Source organism: Scyliorhinus canicula, chromosome 4 (assembly GCF_902713615.1).
Source record: "Scyliorhinus canicula chromosome 4, sScyCan1.1, whole genome shotgun sequence".
In the NCBI taxonomy this organism is placed as follows: domain Eukaryota; kingdom Metazoa; phylum Chordata; class Chondrichthyes; order Carcharhiniformes; family Scyliorhinidae; genus Scyliorhinus; species Scyliorhinus canicula.
In genome coordinates this window covers 165,458,991-165,484,538 of record NC_052149.1, presented here as the reverse complement: position 1 = coordinate 165,484,538, position 25,548 = coordinate 165,458,991, and the positions used below count along the sequence as shown (strand labels likewise).

General features: G+C 47.0%; 1 protein-coding gene across 7 annotated transcripts in view; it reads left to right on the top strand.

Moving 5' to 3' along the window:
* The first annotated feature begins 202 nt into the window (after positions 1 to 202).
* crebrf (creb3 regulatory factor) overlaps positions 203 to 25,548 on the top strand; it is an 84,800-nt gene continuing 59,454 nt past the window's right edge. For 6 of the 7 annotated variants that reach the window (XR_005460440.1, XR_005460439.1, XM_038795482.1 and 3 more), the window contains exon 1: positions 203 to 386. The gene's annotated coding sequence lies outside the window, so the exon portion shown is untranslated. Of the gene's footprint in view, positions 387 to 590; positions 824 to 25,548 lie in introns of those variants that run through there. The other variant, XM_038795480.1, reaches the window with a different exon arrangement.

The following is a 25,548-nucleotide window of genomic DNA, read 5'->3' as shown; positions in this document are numbered from 1 at the left end:
TTTTGGTCCATTACATAATTAATTTTTCCAGTGCATCCCCACGCCTAGCAACCTCAGAGGGAAATGAGCCATGGAGCATTTTAGTTTCTGTTGCTGGATCTGGGGTGGGGGAGGGGAGAAAGGTCCCAAGCCCGCCCCCGATTGGCTGGCGGGCAGGCGGTGCCGCTATTGGCTGGTTTGTGGCTCCCCCCCCCCCTCCGGGGGGAGCGCAGTCACGCGCTTTCCAGGAACCCGTCAGGAAGACTTCAACAAAACAAACGTGTTCTCCCCTCCCCCTGTGCGGCAGTAAATCAGCTTGACAACACGCCCTCGACCGCTCTGGAGGTGGGTGCGGGGGAAACTCTGACATCTGAGAAGTTGTTTGTCGAAGCAGCGGCGATGGCAAGGTAATTGTTCTTCCCACAACCCAGCAGCCTGAAAAGTCACCGAGAGGGAGAGAGATGGAGGATGAGGGAAGAGGAAAGAAACTGGAGCCTCCTTTGATGTCATATGATTGACACCCTCAGGCAACCAATCGGGAACAGCTCCGGGAGACAAGTCCTCCGTATACAGAGGCGGGTCAGCCAATGGTCGCTGTCGGTGGGCGGGTCCGGCCGAACTCTCGCCCCGCCCACGGCGGGTTTGTTTGTGTTGGTCGCCATGTTAGAAACCAGGGCTTCAAAACAATATAATGTGAGTGAGGCCAGGGCCGCCGCTGGAAGGCCAGAGGATGCTCGCTGTCAGATGCGCTGATCAGATCCTGGAGTTAGAGAGAAGAAGCGATATCTTGTGGCTGTTTTTCGTGGTGTCGGATGGATCAGCGAACCCGCCCACCAACCTTTATGTAAACACATGGCAGCATTTTGTTTGTCTCTGCAGCTGATGTTTAAAGGGGGTTAACAGTGGAGGGGAAACCCGCTTTACCTTTAATTTAAAGTGTAGCCAGGTCAAACGACGGCTTTACTGTGCTCGTCCTATTCTACCATGGGTAGAATGTCTAACGTATATTTACACGTGCTGTGTGTTTACAAGTTGGTATGGCATAAGCTAGTTTAAGGTTGCTTAGTAATTTGATGTGATGTGTACTTGGCGGTGGCTATATGAATATTGTTATTCTGCGAACCGTATTTAACCCTTGTGAATAGGCACTTGCTGGGATTAATCATAATTTTCGTAAGAATGGTATTGAAACACTTGCTGAAGGCTTTTATTTGGACCATGCCCCTTTTTTCTGAAAAACTTACTTGTTGGCGCCTGCCTCCTGTTTTCTGCATAAATGTTGAAGGCACCTGATTAGAAATTTGTATTTTGCAGGTTGTTTTAGTCCATTTTGAAGAAATTACTTGATAGCACAAATTCAAATGTTTTGAAATTAAACTTCCAAAGTGATGTTTAAAATATTTTATTCTCAAACCATTTTGGGAAGGGGAAAACATTTAAATTGGTATGTTGTGTTATTGTATCAGAATGCTACCTTAATGTAATGCCCAAAGATATGCAGATTAGGTGGATTGGCCATGATAAATTGCCCTTTTGAGTCCAAGAGGTTAGGCAGGGTTACTGGGTTATGGAAATGGAATGGAAGTGTGTGCTTAAGTAGGATGTGCTATCCAAGGGCTGAGGCAGATTTCTTGGGCTGAATGCTTTCTTCTGCACTGTCGGCATTCTATGATATTGAAGAGTAAAATAACATGGACATGTTTCATTTAAGAGGACACTGCTTCTCTTCCTTCCGTGTCAACCTAGATTTTAACAGTTTGATATCAGAGCCCAGCCAATGGCACTTGAGCTTAACTTCGGTAGTAGGGAAGATGCTGGAATCTATCATCAAGGAAAAAAATAGCGAGGCATCTGGATGGAAATTGTCCCATTGGGCAGATGCAGCATGGGTTCATAAAGGGAAGGTCGTGTCTAACTAATTTAGTGGAATTTTTTGAGGACATTACCAGTGCGGTAGATAACGGGGAGCCAATGGATATGGTATATCTGGATTTCCAGAAAGCCTTTGTCAAGGTGCCACACAAAAGGTTGCTGCATAAGATATAGATGCATGGCATTAAGGGTAAAGTAGTAGCATGGATGGAGGATTGATTAATTAATAGAAAGTAAAGAGTGGGGATTAATGGATGTTTCTCTGGTTGGCAATCAGTAGCTCTTGGTGTCCCTCAGGGTTGAGCCCACAATTGTTCATCATTTACATAGATGATTTGGAGTTGGGGATCAAGTGGAATGTGTCCAGGTTTGCAGATGACACTTAAGATGAGTGGTAAAACAAAAAGTGCAGAGGATACCGGAAGTCTGCAGAGGGATTTGGATAGGTTAAATGAATGGGCTAGGGTCTGGCAAATGCAATACAATGTTGACAAATGTGAGGTTATCCATTTTGGTAGGAATAACAGCAAAAGGGATTATTATTTAAATGATGAAATATTAAAACATGCTGCTGTGCAGAGACCTGGGTGTGCTGGTGCATGAGTCGCAAAAAGTTGGTTTACAGGTGCACCAGGTGATTAAGAAGGCAAATGGAATTTTGTCCTTCATTGCTAGAAGGATGGAGTTTAAGACTAGGGAGATTATGCTGCAATTGTATAAGGTGTTAGTGAGGCCACACCTGGAGTATTGTGTTCAGTTTTGGTCTCCTTACCTGAGAGGACGTACTGGAGCTGGAGGGTGTGCAGAGGAGATTCACTAGGTTAATCCCAGAGCTGAAGGGGTTGGATTACAAGGAGCGGTTGAGTAGACTGGGACTGTACTCATTGGAATTTAGAAGGATGAGGGGGGGATCTTATAGAAACATATAAAATTATGAAGGGAATAGATAGGATGGATGCGGGCAGGTTGTTTCCACTGGCGGGTGAAAGCAGAACTAGGGGGCATACATAGCCTCAAAATAAGGGGAAGTAGATTTAGGACTGCGTTTAGGAGGAATTTCTTCACCCAAAGGGTTTTGAATCTATGGATTTCCTTGCCCAGTAAAGCAGTTGAGGCCCCTTCATTAAATGTTTTTAAGATAAAGATAGATAGTTTTTTTGACGAATAAAGGGATTAAGGGTTATGGTGTTCGGGCCAGAAAGTGGAGCTGAGTCCACAAAAGATCAGCTATGATCTCATTGAATGGCGGAGCAGGCTTCAGGGGCCAGATGCCGCCCTCCTGCTCCTAGTTCTTGTGTTCTTATGTTCTTCAATTCGTATATGTACCAATTTATGTTTCTCAGAAATTTTTGTGGGTAGGAATTGCCAATGGACTTGTAAATCCAGCTTGGGTCATTGAAGACATATCTAGCACTCGCGCTGCTGTCCTGGCCATTATCAGCCATCTCAGCAAAGACTAAAAATCGAATCTGGCATCTTAAAGCTTGTAATGCTTAGCACCATCCTGCGCAGGGTGGTGTTTCTAATCAGCTAGTATATATTAAAGGCGATATAATACTGCAAGAATTAAATGTGACAAAGCTCAATCAGGCCAAAATTTGAGATTTAAAGGGTAATCTTTATTCTTGACTCTTACAGTACGGCACGGTAGCACAGTGGTTAGCGCTGTCACTTCACAGGGTCCAGGGTTCGATTTCCACTTGGGTCACTGTCTGTGCGGAGTCTGCACATTCTCTGCGTGGGTTTCCTCCCGGTGCTCCAGTTTCCTCCCACAAGCCCTGAGAGACGTGCTTGTTTGGTGAATTGGACATTCTGAATTCTCCCTCAGTGTACCTGAACAGGCGCCAGAGTGTGGCGGCTAGGGGCTTTTCACAATAACATCGTGGCAGTGTTAATATAAGCCTACTTGTGACAATAATAAAGATTATTATTATAGTCACACAGTTGGGTTCATTTATTGCAAATATGTTGTCATCTTTTGAGATCGCAGCAAATTCAACACCACACTTCGCTGTTGGCTATGGCCAGCATTGACAAGTCAGTAGTGTGTCAATATGAAATGTTGTTGCTTTATAGTCAATATTTTACCTGAAATAAATATGTAAAGCAAAACTATGCTCTGGAGATCTTGGTGTAAATGTCAGTAGTCCGACATGTGCACAAAGTTTCTGTGATTCCATAAAAGATTATTATGACAGTGCTGCTGAGAAGCCCAATTTTTAAAATCTTAATCTGTGTTTCATGTTCCCCCTTGTGGGGCAATCTAGAATGAGCGGTCACAGATATAGTTTGAGAGGCAGTAGATTTAAAACTGAGATAGGAGGAACTACTTCTAGCAGAGAGGTGGTGAATTTGTGGATCTCGCTGTCCCATAGTGTGGTGGAGTCTGAGTCATTAAATGTTTCAAGAAGGAGATAGATATATTTCTGATTTTAAAAACTGGTTGAAGGATAAGGGGAGCACGTAGGGAGGTGGATTTGAGACCGGAACATTATCTGTTTGAATAGCAGAGCAGGCTCGAGGCTAAATTGCCTACTTCTCATTCCTGTGTTCATTCAAGAGCACCACTGGATGATGTTTATGGAGGGAGAAACACAGTTCACGTTTCAATTCCATATTCTACAGAATTGTAGAACTGTACAAAACCAGTTCTGTAGAATGGTCATATGGTCTTGTTGGTTTCTCACTCCACAGATGCTCCCAGACCTACTGAGTTTATCCAGCATCTATTTGTATTTCAGATTTCCAGAATCTGCAGTATCTGGCTTTTATTGGATAATATTTTATTCCTCTATTAAAAAGCAGAAATCCAATATTTTCTGTCAGTAAATTATGATGCATGATGTGATATATTTTTAATTTCATGAACAAAACTTTATTAAAATAACAGAAAATATTTAAACTTTCAAACTTCACAGTTCTAACACTAACATTATATGTAGTTTCTTAACTTTAACACACAAGGTCCCATTAAGCAGCACTTGAGCATTAAAATTACAGCTCTCGTTCTGCTTACACATTCAGGCAAAGGCAGCACTTTCGTTTCAGAAGCAATATTTCTTCTGTTAGGACATCTCTTTCAGAATCCTTTTTCAACGCCTTCTCTCTCTGGCATTTTCCATGACCTGCTCCATGGCTGCTTACGTCATTAAGCTAGCAGACTTATGACCTGACTGGCTGCTCTCCACAGTTTTGCGCTTCCAGGTTTCCTGACCTGTCTCCTTAGCTGCCCATCTGCTTCCGCCTTTGTTCCCAAAAGGATTTCTCTCTCTAACACACTCACCCCCTCTCTCTCACTCACTCTCACATTCACACTCTCACTCTCTCATTAAAATGTCATTTTGTGTCCAAAAGGTGGGCAGAGTGCTCTTTCCTGAACCTTTTTGTTCTAAATATTTCTTACGATTACAGACAGTTTACATTCTATACAATACTTTTTTGTTCATTTTTTAAAAAACAAGCAAACATGTCATGAATATAGTCCGTTGTAGTCTTTTACCATGTCATAGGGCATCAGCAATCGCCTTTTCTTTTGAAAACGTATTTTCAAAACGTATTTTCTGTCCAAGTAGTCCTGGTATTATCAGGCTGAAACATGGTCTCCATACTTTTACATAACAAAACTTCATCAATACTTGAGTTATATGCAGTTGTCTGGCTTTACCAGCAGTGTTTTGTTTTCACTTGATCGTGGATAGATTGTTGTTGTTGATTGTTGTTGCAGCATTCATCAGTTTGTTATATTTATCAATGGTTTAGTGTCCTGCTTTTGCTGTCTGTTGAGGATAGCTGAAAATAATTGGTAACAGCTGGTGCATTTGGACAGTGTCAAACACCAGTCATTGCATGTTGAAAAGTTTACTGACTATTCTGGCTACATTTGTACCAGCTCTTCAGCCTCCAGATTTTTTATTCCATCATGGATGATGCTCTCTGTGAAATGGCAAATCAGCTTCAGTCCTTCATCTGTTCCTCCTGACCGGATCGGAGTGTCGTCACTTCCTGTGTCACCATTATGATAGGAATTTGACCGCTTTTGGAACTCCGCGGTTCCTGCTGTTTCTTTCATTACCTAGTGCCTAGTGAGTGGCTCTCTCCCTTGTTGGGGTTGCTCCCCTCTTTGAGCTCAGGCAGACGATTACTGCTATGCTGCAGTTCCTGGATCTCTGCTTTCTTCCGAATCTGCCTTTCCACGCTATCTTTCTTTTCCATGTCAGGGTTCTTCCTGCTGGATGAAGTTCCCATGCTGGGGCTTCTTAGCCTGTCATCCTTCATTAACTCTGTCGAGGTATTCTGTTTTGCATTTATGTACTTCAGCCATCACCATTTGTTCCTGTGCTGTTGTTAGTGGATAGGGCTTGCATGGGACAGCATTTCCACATAGCTACATCTTGCTTTAATGAGGCTAGAGAGATGGAATCCTCCCCCCAACGATGTTGCAGGCCTCGATTTCACGCATCCTTAATGTAGAAAAGGACCCGGAGCAATGTGGGTCATGTAGGCCGATCTCGCTTTTGAACGTAGATGCTAAGCTGCTGGCTAAGATTTTTGCCACTAGGATAGAAGACTGTGTCCCGGGGGGTGATAGGGGAGGACCAAACGGGATTTAAGGGTAGACAGCTCAGTACTAACGTTCAGAGGGTTTTGAATGTAATTATGATGCCCTCAGAGGTGGTGGTTGCGATAGATGCGGAGAAGGCTTTGGGTGGAGTGGGAGTATCTTTGGGAGACGCTGGGAAGGTTTTGGGTTTGGTGAGGGCTTCATCGACTGGGTGCGATTGTTCTACCAAGCACCGGTAGCGAGTGTGTGCACAAACTGGCTGAGGTTGGGGTACTTTAAGCTACACCGAGGGACGAGGCATGGGTGCCCCCACTCCCCGTTGCTATTCGCTCTGGCTATAGAGCCGTTGGCCATGGCGCTGAGAGCATCAAGGAAGTGGCAGGGTCTGGTTTGGGGGTGGTGGAGCACTGGGTTTCGCTGTACGCGGACGATCTGCTCTTATACATCTCAGAGGGGATGGGGGAGGTTATGCAGATTGTGGGGGAATTTGGCAGGTTCTCGGGGTACAAATTGAACATGGGGAAAAAGTGAATTGTTCGTGATCCAGGCAAGGGGGCAGGAGAGGACACCGAAGGAGCTGCCGCTCAGGATGGTAGAGAGGAACTTTCGCTACCTAGGAATACAGGTGGCTCGGAAATGGGAGGCATTACACAGGCTCAACATAACCCGGCTGGTGGAGCAAATGGAGGGGGACTTTAAAAGATGGGATATGCTCCCGCTAATCGCTGGCGGGGAGGGCACAGACCGTGAAAATGACGGTGCTCCCCAGATTTTGTTTGTCTTCCAGTGCCTCCCCATCTTCATCCCATAGGCCTTTTTCAAGCGGGTAAACAAGATTATTTTGGGCTTTATATAGGCGAATAAAACCCTGCGGGAGAAGAAAATGCTGTTGGACCGCAGTCGGGGAGAGGGTGGGTTGGTGGTGCCGAACTTCTGCAACTACTACTGGGCAGCAAATATAGCGATGATTAGGAAGTGAGTAATGAGTGAGGGGTCGGCATGGGAGCGGATGGAGGCGGCGTCATGCAAACGCACCAGTTTGGGAGCATTGGTCGCGGCACCTCTGCCATTCTCGCTGGCCCGGTACTCCACTAGCCCGGTGGTGGTGGTGGCGGAATTGAGGATCTGGGGGCAATGGAGGAGTGATGGGTGCGACCCCGATTTGCAACAACCACAGGTTCCGAAGGTGGGTTCCGAGGTTGGCAGAGAGCAGGAATTCAACAGATGGGAGATCTATTCATAGACGGGAGTTTTCCCAGTCTGAAGGCGCTGGAGGACAAGTTCAAGCTGCCGCCGGGGAATGGTTTCAGATATTTACAAATCCGGGACTTTCTGAGGAAATGGGTGTTGGCTTTCCCGCTGTTCTTGCCACGAGGGGTACAGGACAGAGTAGTGTCCGGTACCTGGGTGGGGGAGGGGATGGTGTTGGATATCTATCAGGAGTTGTTGGAGGCGGAGGAGACCCCGGTGGAGGAACTGAAGGGCAAGTGAGAGGAGGAGCTTGGTGGGGAGTTAGAGGCAGGTCTGTGGGCGGACGCCCTAAGCAAGGTTAATTCCTTCTCATCATGTGCTAGGCTCAGTCTAATACAGTTTAAGGTGGTACACCGGGTGCACATGACGGCGGCAAGAATGAGCATGTTTTTCGGGGTAGAAGATAGATGTGTGGAAAGCCCAGCAAACCATGTCCATATGTTTTGGGCATGTCAGAAGCTTGGAGGATTCTGGCAGGGGTTTCCCAAGGCAATGTCAAAGGTGCTAGGTACGCGGATGGTGCCGAGTCCAGAGATAACGATCTTTGGAGTGTCAGAAGACCTGGGAGTTTAGGGAGTGAAAGAGGCTGATGTTTTGGCCTTTGCCTCCCTGGTAGCCCGGAGACAGATCCTTTTAATGTGCAGGGACTTGAAACCCCTGAGTGTGGAGACTTGGGTCAGTGACGTGGCTGGGTTTCTCAAGCTGGAGAAAATAAAGTTTGCCTTGAGGAGGTCAATGCTGGGGTTCTGTCGGAGGTGGCAGCCATTTGGCAACTTTCTCGGGGAAAATTAAAATGTCAGCAGAAGCAGCATTCTGAAGGGGGCGGGGGGGAGGGTAGGTGCAGTATGGTTAAGGGAGGTACAGAAGAGGTTGGGCGGAAAATGTCTAGTTTACCATGTTGATGTTTACGTTATTGTTTTGTTATTGTTATAAAAATTTTGCAAATGCTTCAATAAAAATATTTTAAAAAAACTTACTCACACCTTCAGTGGAAGTGGCTACATTTACCACTACAAGAAAGTTGCTTCTCACTGATGCTTGATTGCTACATTTGCAGTTGGCTGTTCCAGACATATTAAAATCATGGTAATGATCAATTCGCTCTAAAATTGCTGGCTGAAGTATCTTATTAGGAAAGCATTGTACCTAATCACAGCTCTCAACATGTTGTGAAATGCTTGGAATATCTCCATGAAGTGTTTTCACTGTTGCATAGACAAAATACAGCTTGATATATTGCGAGCACTTGCTGTCCACAAATCTATCTTCCTATATAACAATTAGATATTAATGCTTTATCTATATGCGTATAGTGGAAACTGTCTCTATGTATGTCAACATTTGGGCAGCAAAGTGGCACAGTGGTTAGCACTGCTGCCTCACAGCGCCAGACCCCAGGTTCAATTCCGGCTTGGACGACTGTGTGGAGTTTTCACGTTCTCCCTGTGTCTGTGTGGGCTTCCAATTGGCCATGCTAAATTGCCCCTTAGTCTCCAAAGATCTGTAGGTTAGGTGGGGTTACGGAGATAGAGAAGGGGGGGTGGGCCTAGGTAGGATACACTTTCAAACGATCGGTGCAGTCTCAGTGGGCCAAATGGCCTCACTATAGAGATTCTATGATTATTTGCATTAAAGATTGGAATTTTATTTAGTGTTTTCTTTACAATGTAGTTGTAGACCTTCTGCCAGTAGATGGCACTATAGTGCTTCCTCTTTCCATTGCTCAGCCTGCATAAACTTCAAAACCTTCCTGTCTGTGGTAACTTCGATATCTTTGTAATTTGCCTTTGAATTTCTCAACTTTGTTCAAAATAATTTCAATATTTGTGTGCATGAAATTTCTATTTAATGTTTGTGCTACAGTCACTGATGTGAATGGTGATAATGTTTGACCTTCGTTGTCTGCTAGCTTATGATTCTGGTCCTAGCTTGCTAATAAACATGTTGGGCTGAATCTGTTCTTGATTTTCTTAGCTGTTTTCCCCACAAACTTTGCTCTGATTCAACATCTTAAAACCATACTTTTCTTTCCCCCAAACTCTTCTTGCTTCTAACCAACCCACTGATGCTCATGAGTGTTCCACTGACTACACATCTCTCGGGTGCCTGAGAGATAAAGTTGGTGCTTGTCAAGTACCCTGCTTTTATTCTTATTTGTGTTTGTTTTGCTAAAATTTCGACTCTGTACCTTTGCAGAACTCCTTGGAGGCTGGATAGTTGGGTAATGTTTTTTTTAAAGAGACCTTATTTTGACGGGACTTTGCATTTCTAAAATCTCAACCACCTAGGAGAACAAGGGCAGCAGGTGCTCAGAACACCACTACCTGTGTTTCCTCCTCCCACACAGTAACCTGACTTGTCAATAAATCGCTGTTCCTTCATTGTAGCTGTGTCAAAGTCCTGGAATCCCTTCCTAACTGCCTGTGGGAGTACCTTCACAGGTGGGCTGCACTATTCAAGAAGGTGGCTCGCCACCACATTTTCAAAGGCTATTAGGGATGGGCAATAAATGCTGGAATTGCCAGTGATGCCCACATCCATTAACAATTTTAAAAATGCCCAATTATGCCTCTCAGGATGTCCCAGATTACTTTGCATCCAATTAATTACTTTTATTTGAAATATACTAGCTTTGGTTACCTGGATATAAGGTCTCATAGACAATAAAGTGAACATGATTAGACTGTCAGTATTTTTGTTGTGGTGATAGCAAACAGATGTTGGCCAGCAATTTCTGTTAAGAGTGCAATATATTTCTATCGGCATGGTAGCACAGTGCTTAGCGCTGTTGCTTCGTAGCTTCAGGGTCCCAGGTTCGATTCGCGGCTTGGGTCATGGTCTGTGTGGAGTCTGCACGTTCTCCCTGTGTCTGCGTGGGTTTCCTCCCCGGTGTTCAGGTTTCCTCCCACAAGTCACAAAAGTTGTTTGGTGAATTGGACATCTGAATTCTCCCTCTGTACCCGAACAGGTGCCGGAGTGTGATGACTAGGGACTTTTCACAGTAACTTCATTGCAGTGTTAATGTAAGCCTACTTGTGACAATAATAAAGATTATTAAATTATTATTATCCACAAGATCCAGTGGAATGTGCAAATCATTTATCTCCTACTTGAAGGAGAGTACCTGCGACAGTGCAGCACTCGGTCATAGTTTCTGTCCAGATCAGGCTTGTCCAACCTTTTCACTCGGTGAAGGGCATGGGCGCATTTGCATTTTCCCCTCGCTCAAGCAGCCGATCAAAGAATTTCTGAAAGATAAGAGAACAAACCGAATTTCAAAAAAATTGGAATTTTGAGTTAAAAAAATGACTGCTGAGCAAAAGATAGGCAATGCAACAGCAATAAACTATAGATTTTTAAGAGTAAGTAATAAAATTGATCAGATATATGCCTCTCTGGCTGCCATGCCGCTCGTCCTCTCTTCTTCTCTTCCCCCTCGCTTGCCCTCTCTTCTTCCACCCCCTTGCTCCCTCTCTACTCTCTACTCTCTTTCCCCCCCCCTTTGCTCACCCTGTTCTCTCTTTTCTCTCCCCCCCCCAAAAAAAAACTAATTTTCAGTCCACAAAATACAGATTGGTCTCTTCCACGTATCAGCAGCAAACGTGGGAGAAAAACAGTCTATGTTTGGAGAAGCTTCCCCTTGAACAGTTTTCCACAACAACTTACCTGTTTGACTAACATCGTGAAAATCTGCTCCGGAGGCGGAACAGAGGGGCTTTGGACAAGCCTGGTCTAGATCATGCTTTAAAATTTGCAATGGGGCTTGCACCTCGAGGCTTCTGACTTCAGGGCACAGTGTTACCAGCTGAGTGAAAAACAGGATTGTCTTCCTTGCTGTAAGTGACTATAGTAAGAAGTCTTACAACACCAGGCAAAAGGACGTAAATGACTATGGTTTTGGAACAAAATTATTTACTGACAATTGAGGTGATTTTGTGCTTGGTTTCAGGCTCAGAATAGTGCATTGTACAATTTGGGGCTCTCAAGCAGACATTATTATTGTCCAAATTTCTGCTCAGAAATACTTCAGGATTCACTTGTATCAGAAGCATTTGGTGTCTAACCTTTTCTTGTATATGTCATCCAGTTGGTCTCAAGTTTTGCTTGTGTATTTTTAGAATCCTTTCTTGAGTGCTTTTATAAAAAAAAATTTTTTTTATAGTACCCAATTTTTTTTTCCATTTAAGGGACAATTTAGAATGGCCAATCCACCAAGCCTGCACATCTTTTTGGGTTGTGAGGGTGAGACCCACCCACACAGACACGGGGAGACTGTGCAAACTCCACACGGCCCGCCAAGGACTGTTGTTATGTCAGTTAATTATTTGTGTACTGGATACGTGTGCAGTTCCTTTCCATTGCACCGTGTTGGCTGGGGTGGGGGACAAGCTGGGGGAGCTGTTTGAAATATATTTGATTCTTATTCTAGAGAAAAGGAAACAAAATTTTGTTAGTTTTAATGGCCACCAGAAAGATTAATTGCTCTGAGTTCAGTCGCATGCAGCAATGGATACTGCTAGTGGGGGTGGGAATGGGATGCTGTCTGGGGGGGGGGGGGGGGGGGGGGGGGGGGGGGGGGGATGCCGTCTTGGGGGAGGAGGGGGAGGGGGATAGGATGCCGTCTCGGGGGGGGGGGGGGGGGGGGGGGGGGATGGGATGCCGTCTCAGGGGAAAGCAGCAGCTAAGTCTGTGGCACCAAAGTTCGCGCTGCTGGACAGCAGGGGAGCAAAAGGACAGAGTGAGCTATAGTTGTGGGGGATTCAATAGTGAGGCGAACTGACATGTATTTCAACGGCCACAAGCATGACTCCAGAATGGTATGTCGTCTCCCTGGTCCCAGGGTCAAGGATGTTGCAGAGCGGCTACAGGGCATTCTGAAATGGGAGGATGATCAGACAGAGGTCATAGTACACATTGGTACAAATTATAAAGTTAGAAAGAGTGATGAGATTAAGAGGGATGAGATCCTGCAACATGACTTTAGGGAGTTAGACAGAGGGCCACAAAACAGAACCTCCTATTATTGTGATATCGGGATTACTTCCTGTGCCACAGCAAATAGGAGGATAGGTCAGATAAATGTATGGCTAGAGGGTTGGTGCAGGAAGGGAGGGCTTTAGATACTTGGATCATTGGGATCGCTTCTGGGTAAAATGGAACCTGTATAAGCAGGATGGGTTGCACCTGAATTGGAGGGAGACATATCTTAGCAGGGAAGTTTGTTCATGCTACTGGGCAGGGTTAAACTAATTGGAAAGAGGGAATGGGATCCAAAGTAGGTGAGAAGATGGAGACAAATAGTCAAAACCAGGCAAGTTCAGTGGGCTGATAAGAGTGGTATGATGAGGCACATGGGAGGATGGGTAAGCTAAACTACATTTATTTCAATGCAAGGAGCCTGATTGGTAAGACTGATGAATGTTGACCAGCACATGGAACTATGACATTATTGCAATCACAGAAATTTGGATGAAAGAAGGTCAGGGCTGGCAGCCGAATGTCCCCGATTATAGATGTTTCAGGTGTGATAGAGGGGGAGGTAAAAGAGAAGGAATTACATTATTGATTGGGGAACGCAGTGCTCACGGATGAATCTTAGTAGGTTCCTCAAATGAAGCCATATGGGTAGAGGTTTCTCACAAAAAGAGGGCTAACACATTGCTGGGAGTGTACTATAGGCCCCCCAAAAGTCAGAGATAGAGGGCAGATATGTCAGCAAATCTCTTGAGTATTGTAAGAAAATAATAATAGGGGATTTCAACTGTTATTGGGGAATGAGCCCGGCCAGGTGGTAGAAGTTTCAGTAGGGGAGCATTTCAGGAACAGTGACCACAATTCAGTAAGTTTTAAAGTGCTGGTGGACAAGGATAAGAGTGGTCCGAGGGTGAATGTGCTAAATTGGGGGAAGGCTAATTACAACAATATTAAGCGGGAACTGAAGAACCTAGATTGGGGGCGGATGTTTGAGGGTAAATCAACATCTGACATGTGGGAGGCTTTCAAATGTCAGTTGAAAGGAATTCAGGACCGGCATGTTCCTGTGCGGAAGAAGGATAAATACGGCAAATTTCAGGAACCTTGGATAATGAGAGATAATGTAGGCCTCATCAAAAAGAAAAAGGAGGCATTTGTCAGGGCGAGAAGGCTGGGAACAGACGAAGCCTGTGTGGAATATAAGGAAAGTAGGAAGGAACTTAAGCAAGGAGTCAGGAGGGCTAAAAGTGGTCACGAAAAGTCATTGGCAAATAGGGTTAAGGAAAATCCCACGACTTTTACACGTACATAAAAAGCAAGAGGGTAGCCAGGGAAAGGGTTGGCCCACTGAAGGAGAGGCAAGGGAATCTTATGTGTGGAGCCAGAGGAAATGGACGAGGTACTAAATGAATACTTTGCATCAGTATTCACCAAAGAGAAGGAATTGGTGGATGTTGAGTCTGGAGAAGGGTGTGTAGGTAGCCTGGGTCACATTGAGATCCTAAAAGACGAGGTATTGGGCGTCTTGAAAAATATTAAGGTAGATAAGTCCACAGGGCCTGATGGGATGTACCCCAGAATACTGAAGGAGGCTAGAGAGGAAATTGCTGAGGCTTTGACAGAAATCTTTGGATCCTCACTGTCTTCAGGTGATGTCCCGGAGGACTGGAGAATAGCCAATGTTGTTCCTTTGTTTAAGAAGGGTAGCAAGGATAATCCAGGGAACTACAAGCCGGTGAGCCTTGTGTCAGTGGTAGGGAATTTACTGGAGAGAATTCTTTGAGACAGGATCTACTCCCATTTGGAAGCAAATGGACGTATTAGCGAGAGGCGGCACAGTTTTGTGAAGGGGAGGCTGTGTCTCACTAACTTGATAGAGTTTTTCGAAGAGGTCACAAAGATGATTATTGCAGGTAGGGCAGTGGATGTTGTCTATATGGACTTCTTCAGTAAGGCCTTTGACAAGGTCCCTCATTGCAGACTGGTACAAAAGGTGAAGTCTCACGGGATCGGGTGAGCTGGCAAGGTGGATACAGAACTGGCTAGGTCATAGAAGGCAGAGAGTAGCAATGGAAGGGTGCTTTTCTGATTGGAGGGCTGTGACTAGTGGTGTTCCACAGGGATCAGTGCTGGGACCTTTGCTGTTCGTAGTATATAATGATTTGGAGGAAAATGTAACTGGTCTGATTAGTAAGTTTGCAGACAACACAAAGGTTGGTGGAATTGCGGATAGCAATGATGGCTGTCAGAGGATACAGCAGGATTTAGATCGTTTGGAGACTTGGCGGAGAGATGGCAGATGGAGTTTAATCCGGACAAATGAGGTAATGCATTTTGGAAGGACTAATATAGGTAGGGAATATACAGTGAATGGTAGAACCTTCAAGAGTTTTGAAAGTCAGAGAGATCTAGGTGTACAGGTCAGTGAAAGGGGCAACACAGGTGGAGAAGGTAGTCAAGAAGGCATGCGGCATGCTTGCCTTCAAGGGCCGGGGCATTGGGAGTATAAGAATTGGCAAGTCATGTTGCAGCTGTATAGAACCTTAGTTAGGCCATACTTGGAGTATAGTGTTCAATTATGGTCGCCACACCACCAGAAGGATGCGGAGGCTTTAGAGAGGGTGCAGAAGAGATTTACCAAGATGTTGCCTGGTATGGAGGGCATTAGCTAATGAGGAGCGGTTGAATAAACTTGGTTTGTTCTCACTGGAACGACAGAGGTTGAGGGGCGACCTGATGGAGGTCTACAAAATTATGAGGGGCATAGACAGAGTGGGTAGTCAGGGGCTTTTTACCAGGGTAGAGGGGTTATTACTAGGGGGCATAGGTTTAAGGTGCGAGGGGCAAGGTTTAGAGGAGATGTAAGAGGCAAGTTTTTTTACACAGAGGGTAGTGGGTGCCTGGAACTCGGCTGCCGGAGGAGGTGGTGGAAGCAGGGACGATAGTGACTTCTAAGGGGCATCTTGACAAATACATGACTAGGATGGGAATAGAGGGATACGGACTCAGGAAGTGTAGAAGATTTTAGTTTAGACGGGCAGCATGGTCGGCACAGGCTTGGAGGGCTGAAGGGCCTGTTCCTGTGCTGTACCTTTTTTTGTTCAATATTAACTGGGATAGTCAATGTGGCTGAGAGGGGGCGCCATTCTTAAAATGTATCCAGAAGAGCTTTTTATGCCAGTGCGTAGAAAGTCCTGCAAGGGAGGGGGTGGTGCTGGATCTATCTTTAAGGAATCAAGCCTGGCAAGTGGATTAAGTTTCAGTGGGGAAGTATTTTTGGAAACAATGACCATAACTCAGTAGTATTTAAGGTAGTTGTGGAAAGGGTCAAAGATGCACCAGAAATTAAGGTTCTTAATTGGAGGAGGGCCAATTTTAATAAAATTACACAGGATCTGACCAAAGTTAACTGTAGGAAAATCTACGTCAGAGCAATGGGATTCATTCGCAAAGGAAAAAGAGAGCCTACAAAGCCAATATGTTCCCATGACAGTGAAGGGCGGGAGCAATAAGTCCAGAGAACCCTGGATGTGAAGGGATATGCAGGCTTTGATAAGGGAAAAAAGGGAGGGTGCAAAACAGTGGAAGCCCTAGAGGAATATAGAAAGTGTAGGGGGTTACTAAAGAAAGAAATTAGGAGAGTGAAGAGGGGGCATGAAAAAGCATTGGTGGGTAAACTAAAGGGTGGCACAGTGGTTATCACTGCTGTCTCACAGCATCTGGGACCTGGATTTAATTCTTGCCTTGGGTGACTTGGCTGTGTGGAGTTTGCTTGTTCTTCCCGCAACTCCGTGGATTTCCTCCGGGTTCTCCAGTTTCCTCCCACACTCGCAAGATGTGCAGGTTAGGTGGTAGACCATGCTAAATTGTCCCTTAGTAGGGTTACGTGGATAGTGTGGAGATGGGGTTCTCTTTCCAAGGGTCGGTGCAGACTCGATGGGCCAAATGACCTCCTTCTGCACTGTCAGGATTCTATGATTCAAAGCTGTTTCGCAAGTATATTAAGGGCAGGAGGTTGACCAGGGTAAGAGTAGTGCCCATTAGGCACCAATGTGGCAATTTGTGTGTGGAACTGGAAGATTAAAAAAAAAGTATTCAACAAATGTTCAATATTCAAAACTCCAGCAGGCTTGGATAAGGGAAAAAAGGGAGAGTGCCCGCCCTTTGTTCTCGAACACTGAGGCACAGTGTGGGGAAGCTGACCTCCATCCCAACAAGATCCACCTACGAGTGATCTGCAAGATGAAGGCAAAGACACCCCAGCTCGGGCCGGTCTGACACCCCGAATATATCTCCACATCCGCATATAAGACCCCCAAGATTGTACTAAACACAGTCCTCCAGAGCCTCTCCAGCTTAGGGCAGGACTAAAACATATGAATATGGTTTGCGGGTCCCCTCCCACATTACTCACAGACATCCTCCACCCCTTTAAACAGTCGGGTCGTCCTTGATTTTGAGGTGCGCCCTGTACACAACTTGCAGCTATATCAGCCCCAACCTTCACGTGAAGTTGAGGCATTCACCTGCGTAGCACCTCACACCACAGTCCCTCTTCCAGTGCCACCCACAACCCTTACTCCCACTTTGCTGAAGCCCTCTCCATGGGCACCGTATCCATCTCCAAAATCCTCACATAAATCCGCCCCCCTCCCCGTCCCACTCCCCATCCTCCTCGGTTCGAACCCATGGTTCCGCCCCCAATTTGCATCCCCACTGTCCCAGTCCCCATATTAAAGTGATGTCTAAACTGCCTCCAAATCTTCAATGTGGCCACCACCACCGGACTCGCCGTATACTTCCCTGGGGCCAGTAGGGGTGGCGCCATTGCCAGCGCCAGCACCCCCGACCCCCTACAAGAACCCACCTCCATCGTTACCCACAAGAGCTGTCCCTCTCCTTGTTCCAGCCCTGCAACTTCCCACCGTCCAATAGTAAGACAGAAAGTTTGGGAGGCCTGGCCCCCCACACCTAGAACATAGAACATAGAATGATACAGCGCAGTACAGGCCCTTCGGCCCTCTATGTTGCACTGACATGGAAAAAACTAAAGGCCATCTAACCTACGCTATGCCCTTATCATCCATATGCTTATCCAATAAACTTTTAAATGCCCTCAATGTTGGCGAGTTCACTACTGTTGCAGGTAGGGCATTCCACGGCCTCGCCACTCTTTGCGTAAAAAACCCACCTCTGACCTCTGTCCTATATCTATTACCCCTCAATTTAAGGCTATGTCCCCTCGTGCTAGCCACCTCCATCCGCGGGAGAAGGCTCTCGCTGTCCACCCTATCTAACCCTCTGATCATTTTGTATGCCTCTATTAAGTCACCTCTTAACCTTCTTCTCTCTAACGAAAACAACCTCAAGTCCATCAGCCTTTCCTCAAAAGATTTTCCCTCCATACCAGGCAACATCCTGGTAAATCTCCTCTGCACCCGTTCCAAAGCTTCCACGTCCTTCCTATACCTGCTGTCCACTCTGCAGACCACCCTCCTAAACTTAAAGTAAAGCCTCCCTCCACTGCCCCCCCAATTCCTGTTCCCACTCCTGGCGGGGAGACCATAAAATATCCGCTTTTCCCTAGATTCGATTTATACCATGAATACTCCCAAATCTCTGGAGCAGTTCCATTATACTCCCCACCGAAGCGCTCAGTTCTGAAATATACAACAGATCATCGGCATTTAGGGACACCCTCTGATCCACTCCTTCCACAATATCAAGCTCCTCAGCTCTATAGCCCATGCAAATAGAAGGAGGGCACATCGGACATCCCTGCCTTGTACCCTGAATTCATGCTGTTAGTGTGCACACTCGCCATCGGTTCTTTATACAGCAGTTGCACCCACGCCACAAACTACGACCCAATCTGAAATCTCTCCAGTACCACCATCAAATAACCCCGTTACCTGATCAAACGCTTTCTCTGTGTCCAGGGCCACCACCACCACCTCCATTTCCCTTCCTACTGCTGGAGAAAGGACCACATTCAACAACTTCCTCGTGTTCAAGAGCAACTGTCTTCCCTTCATGAATTCCGTCTGGCCCTCCCCAATCACTTTCAGGAGACACCCTTCCAACTGTAGTGCCAGCACCATTGTCAGTATCTTGGCATCTACATTCAGCAGAGATATATTCCTATACAACCCACACTCCACCGATTCCTTGCGAGACAGAAGCCTGCCCAATCGTTTGCGGCAAGACGCCGCTTCTCATCGCATCCTCAAACATTCCCACCATCAACGGTGCCAACCTGTCCTTACATTTCCTATAAAATTTGACCGGGAACCCATTGGGCCCTGCCACCTTCCCTGCCTGCATCCTCCCAATCGCCTCCTTCACCTCCTGCTCCTCCACCGGATCCTGCAATCCTGCCCTATCCTCCTATCCCAGCCTCAGATACTCCAACCCATCCAGAAATTCCCTCATTCCCCATTCCTTCTCCGTTGGCTACAACCTATACAAGTCCGTATAAAATTCCGCAAATACTTTATGAATCTACTCTGGAGCCACCACCAACTTCCCTGCCTTAGGAGGGCCAGGTGGTGCGGTTGTTAGCTCTGCTGCCTCATGATGCCAAGGACCCGGGTTCGAACCCACCCCCGGGTCACTGGCCTTGTGGAGGTTGGACTGGCAGATCCGATCAAGGAACACATCCGCCAACTCAAGAGACTGATCAAGACCTTGGATCCAGACCTTCAGAGCACCTACGTGCTCTCATCCGATGTACTCCCTCCCGAAGATACACAAGGTGAACACACCAGGCAGTACTATCATATCAGGCAATGGGTCCCTGTGAGAATCTCTCTGGCTACATCGAGGGCATCTTGAAACCCATCGTACAAGGAACGCCCAGCTTCTGCCGTGACATGACGGACTTCTTATAGAAACTCAGCACCTATGGACCAGTTGAACCAGGAACGTTCCTCATCACAATGGGCGCCTCGGCACTCTACACCAGCATCCCCCATGGCAATGGCATTGCTGCAACAGCCTCAGTACTCAACACTGACAATTGTCAATCTCCAGATGCAATTCTGCAACTCATCCGCTTCATTCTGGATCACAGCGTCTTCACCTTCGTCAACAAGTTCTTCCTCCAGACACACGGAACAGCCGTGGGGACCAAATTCGCACCTCAATATGCCAACATCTTCATGCACCAGTTTGAAAAACCAGTCCGACGCCGGCATCTCCATATCATGGCTACCATCGACACCGCAAACGTGTGGAGTTTGCACACTCTCCCCTGTGTCTGCATGGGTCTCACCCCAGAACCCTGAGCTGTGCAAGGTAGGTGGATTGGCCAGGTTAAATTGACCCTTATTGGAAAGAAATGAATTGGGTACTTAAAACTTAAAAATAAAGTTTTTGAATAAACTTCCCTGTCTTATTCCATACCTGCCTCACCCGGAGCAGACTGGTTAGCATACGTCTTGCCTTCGCCCTGTATTTGTAAATAGCCCCCCTTGCCCTCCTCAACTGACACCGCTTTCCCGTGGTCGAACGTTGCCTGCAACTCCTTTCTCTTCGGCAGAAGACCCAAGTCCGGGTCCCCCGCGTACCTCCCATTCACTTCCAAAATCTCAGTTTTTGGCATTCCTCCCTCTCCTCCCTATTCACCTTAGCCTTGAACAAGATTCCTCCCCCCTCACTACCGCCTTCAAACCACTGAATGTGAGATCCCTGTGCAATTAAACCCCACATACTCCTCAATCACTTTCCCAATCTTGTCACAGAAGCTCCAGTCCACTAACAACCCCACGTCCATTTTCCATCCTGGCCTCTGGGCTGCCCACTTCTCCAAAATCACATCCATCCAATGCGGAGCGTGATCTGAAATCACGATTGCTGAGTACTCTGACCTCCTAACCCCAGCCAATAGTGCCTTTCCCACCATGAAAACAGCAATCTTTGAATACACCCTGTGTAATAAGAATTTTTATTATTGTCACAAGTAGGCTTACATTAACACTTCAAGTAAGTTACTGTCAAAATCCCCTAGACGCTACACCTGTTCGGGTACGCACAGGGAGCATTCAGAATGTCCAATTCACCTAACAAGCACTACTTTCTGCACTTGTGGGAGGAAACTGGAGCACCCGGAAGAAACCCACGCAGAAATGGGGAGAACGTACAGGCTCCGCACAGACAGCGACCCAAGCCGGGAATTGAACCTGGGACCCTGGCGCTGTGAAGCAACAGTGCTAAGCACTGTGCTATTGTGCCGCCTGCTGGAGAGAAAAACAAATACTCCCATTCTGTTGGATGCAAAAACCTCCACTGATCCACTCCTCCCTTCTCCCCCATGAGCCCAAACAATGCCTTTGCTCCCCCACTATCAACTCGTGGGTGTCCAAATCTGGGATGGCACATAGCATCCTCTTCACAAATCCCGCATTGTCCCAGTTGGAGGCCATATACACTCGCCAGTACCACCAACCACCCCTCTAGCGCACCGTCATTATCCCGTATCTGCCGCCCTGATCCGCCACCAACTTCTCCATCTGACACTTCACCCTCTTGCCCACCAATACCGCTATCTCTTCTCCCCCTCCCCCAAGCCTTACTGTCAAACCTTGAGTGACACTCTCGACTCACCCCACCTTCACCTGATTCTTCACCCTCAAATGGGTCTCATGCAACAACACCATGTTGGCCTTTATTTGAATGGAGGAGTGTAGTTTACCCTTGTTTATAGTTGGTTACAAGTGTATTGGGCTTTGGATTTATGTCTGTTTTCTGGGGGCACGGTTTTGCATCGGTCTTGTTGGTTTTTCTGAGACTCGGTTATGGTGGAAGGGAATGGGAGGAAGTGGGGGCTCGGGCAGGAGCCTCCGCATTAGCAAGTGAAGGTTGGCTAGTGAACAAGAGTGTGGTGGTGGGTGGTGTGAAAGCTGGGGGGAAGGGATCGATATTGGGAAAGGTGCTTGCAGGAGGAAGTGGATGGGGAACATTCAAGAGGAAGTGGAGCTGAACGATAAGAGGAGGTCACGGCTGCCATGCTGTGGGAGGCACTCAAGACGGTGGTTTGGGGCGAGATTATTCGATTCGTGCACATAGGGAGAAGGCGGAACGGGCAGAGATTGTAAGGCTGGTGTAAAAGCTTCTGAAAGTGGACAGGAGGTATTCGGAGGCCCCAGGGGCAGGGATGTTGAGGGAGTGGCAGAGACTCTAGTTGGAGTTCGGATTGGTGTCCACTGGGAAGCGGTGGTGCAGTTGCGGTGGCCGAGGAGGTCAATGTATGGGGAGAAGGCGAACAGGATGTTGGCCCATCAGCTGAAGAAGCAGGAGGCGGTGAGGGAGATTGGTAGATTGAATGACGGAACAGCAAGGGTGGTGCTGGACCCGGTGGGGGGTGAATGGGGCATTTGAGGCTTTTTATAGGAGGTTGTATGAATTGGAGCCCCCGGCTGGGGCCGTTGCTGGTGAGGGTATAGTTTGAGGCTAGATAGAGGGGGGAAACGGTGCTGGGGCGGTTTGGGTTCGGGCAGGTGTTTGTGGACTGTCTGGTTGCTGTGTAGGGCAGCGGTCGCAAGTGTGCAGTTGAACCAGGTGAGCTCAGGATATTTCGGGCTGCATCGTGTGAAGAACAAGAGTGCATGCTCTCCCAGTTGCTTTTTGCCTTGGCTTTAGAGCCATTGGCAATAATGCTTAGAGCGTCATGGGTACTGGAGAGAGATTGTGCAGGGGAGGGGGGAGTTTCACTGTACATGGACAACCATTCAAAGCGCTGATCTCTGGGTTTGTGTGGGCGGGGGAAGACCCCGCAGGTCAAAAGGACTTTTTTGGACTGGGGAGGGGGAGAGGGGGGGCTAGATATAAGGTTTCGAGGGTAGCGGCAAGCAGGAGATTGAGCCATTCCGGGACCTGTTTGTAGGGGACAGCTTTGTGAAGTTAAAGGACCTGAGGAGGAGTATGAGCTGCCCAGGGGGAATGATTTCAGGTACTTGCAGGTCAGGGATTTCGTGAGGAAAGGGGTGCAGTCCTTTCCCAGATTGGCACCTTTGGGGCTGCAGGATAAGGTGTTGTCGAGGGAGGTGAAGGTGTCCAAAGTCTACAAGGAACTGATGGGTTGGGAGGGGTCCCCTATGGGGACATGAAGTGGGAAGAGGAGCTTGGGGGGGGCGGGGTCGAAGTGGAGCTCAGGACATGGGAGGAAGCTCTGTGGAGGTCCTTAGCGTGTGTGAAGCTCAGCCTTATTCAGTTTAAAGTAGTCCATAGGGCGCATCTCATGGCTGCGCGAATAGAATATAGAAACTACAGTGCAGAAGGAGGACATTTGGCCAATCAAGTCTGTACCGGCCCCTGGAAAGAGCCCCTTACCAAGCCCACACCTTCACCCTATCCCCGTAACCCATCCCCATCTTTTTTGGCACTAAGGCCAATCTAGCATGGTCAATCCACCTAATCTACTCATTTTTGGACTGTTGGCGAAAACCGGAGCACCCAGAGGAAACCCACTCAGACACGAGGAGAATGTGAAGACTCCACACAGACGGTGACCGAAGCTGGGAATCGAACCTGGGACCCTGGAGCTGTGAAGCAACTGTGCTAACCACTGTGCTACCGTGCTGCCTTTCAAGGAGTAGAGGATAGGTGTGGGCAGTGCGCGGGGAGGCCTGCGAATCATGTCCACATGTTTTGGGCATGTCCGAAACTAAAGGAGTTCTGGAAGGGGTTTGCGGACTTAATGTCCGAGATGTTGGTGGTAAAGGTGCCCCCGAGTCCAGAGGAGTGATATTTGGGGTGTTGGAAGACCCTGGAGTCCAGGGGGTGAGAGAGGCCGATGTTTTGGCCTTTGCTTCCCTGATAGCCTGGAGATGGACTTTGCTTGAATGGAGGGACTCTGAGCTGCCGAAAGCGGATGTGTGGGTGAGCGACCTGGCAGAATTTCTGAGGCTGGAGAAGGCCAAGTTCCTCCTGAGGGGGTCGGTTGATGGGTTTACTCGGAGGTGGAAGTAGTTCATTGACTTCTTTAAGGAGGATTGAGGTGTCAGCAGAAGGGGGAGGGAGGTTAAAATGGGGAAGGGGGATGGGAGGAGGGGATATGTCGGAGGGGTGTGGGTGTTGATTATTTATTCCGTTGTAAAATTTTGCTTCTGTTTAATTTGCTTCTTTATGTAAATTCATAGAACCTAGAATACACAGTGTAGAAGGAGGCCATTCGGCCCATCGAGTCTGCACCGACCCACTTAAGCCCTCACTTCCACCCCATCCCTGTAACCCAATAACCCCTCTCTAACCTTTTTGGTCACTAAGGGCAATTTATCATGGCCAATCCACCTAACCTGCACGTCTTTGGACTGTGGGAGGAAACCGGAGCACCCGGAGGAAACCCACGCAGTCACGGGGAAAACGTGCAGACTCCGCACAGACAGTGACTCAACTGGGAATCGAACCTGGTGCCCCGGCGCTGTGAAGCCACAGTGCTATCCGCTTGTGCTACCGTGCTGCCCGAAATTCAATTCCTGAATAAAATATTTTCTTAAAAAAAGATAAGAGTTGTCCTTGGATGAAGGTGCTAAATTAAGGGAAGGCAAATTATAACAATATTAGGCAGGAACTGAAGAATTTAGGTTGGTGGTAAATCAACATCTGATATGTGGGAGTCTTTCAAACGTCAGTTGATAAGAATTCAGGACCGGTGTGTTCCTGTGGGGCTGAAGGATAAGTATGGCAAGTTTTGGGATCTTGGATAATCAGGGATATTATGAGCCTGGTCAAAAAGAAAAAGAAAGCATTTGTAAGGACTAGAGGGCTGGGAACAGATTAAGCTTTTGAGGAATATAAAGAAAGTAGAAAGGAACTTGAACAATGAGTCAGGAGGCCTAAAAGGGGTCATGAAAAGTCATTGGCGAACAGGATTAAGGAGAATCCCAAGACATTTTATATGTATGTAAAGAGCAAGAATGTAGCCAGGGAAAGGGTTGACCCACTCAAGGACAGAGGAGAGAATCTATGTGTGGAGCCAGAGGAAATGGGTGAGGTATTAAATGAATATTTCGCATCAGTATTCGCAAAGGGAAGGACTTGGTGGATGATGAGTCTAGGGAAGGGTATGTAGATAGTGTGGGTTAGGTCTACATCAAATGGGAGGAGGTGTAGGTCGTAAAAATCAGTAAAGTAGATCGTTCTCGGGGTTTGATGGGATCTACCCCAAAATACTGAGGGAGGCAAGGGAGGAAATTCCTGGGGCCTTGACAGAAATCTTTGTATCCTCATTGGCTACAGTGAGGACCCAGAGAACTGGAGAATAGCCAATGTTGTTCCTTTGTTTAAGAAGGGTGGCAGGAATAATCCAGGAAATTGCAGGCTGGTGTACCGTGCGTCAGTGATAGGGAAATTATTGGAGAGGATTCTTCGGGGCAGGATTGACTTCCATTTGGAAACAAATGGACTTATTAGCGAGAGAGGTAGTGTCTCACTGACTTGATCAAGTTTTTTGAGGAAGGGATGAAGATGATTGATGAAAGAAGGACATTGGATGTTGTCCACATGGACTTCAGTAAAGCCTTTTACAAGGTCCCTCATGGTAGACTGGTACAAAAGGTGAAGTAACATGGAATCACAGGTGAGCTGACAAGTAGATACAGAACAGGTTCAGTCATAGAAGTCAGAGAGTAGTTGTGGAAGAGTGCCTTTCTGAGTGGAGGGCTGTGACTAATGGTGTTCCGCAGGGATCAGTGCTGGGACCGTTGCTGTTTGTAGTATGTGTAAATGATTTGGAGGAAAATGTCACTGGTCTGATTAGTAAGTTTACGGACGACCTGAAGGCTGGTGAAGTTGCGGATAGTGATAAGAATTGTCAGAGGATACAGCAGGATATAGATCGGTTCGAGACTTGAGTCAAGAAATGATAGATGGAGTTTAATCCAGACAAATGTGAGATAATGCATTTTGGAAGG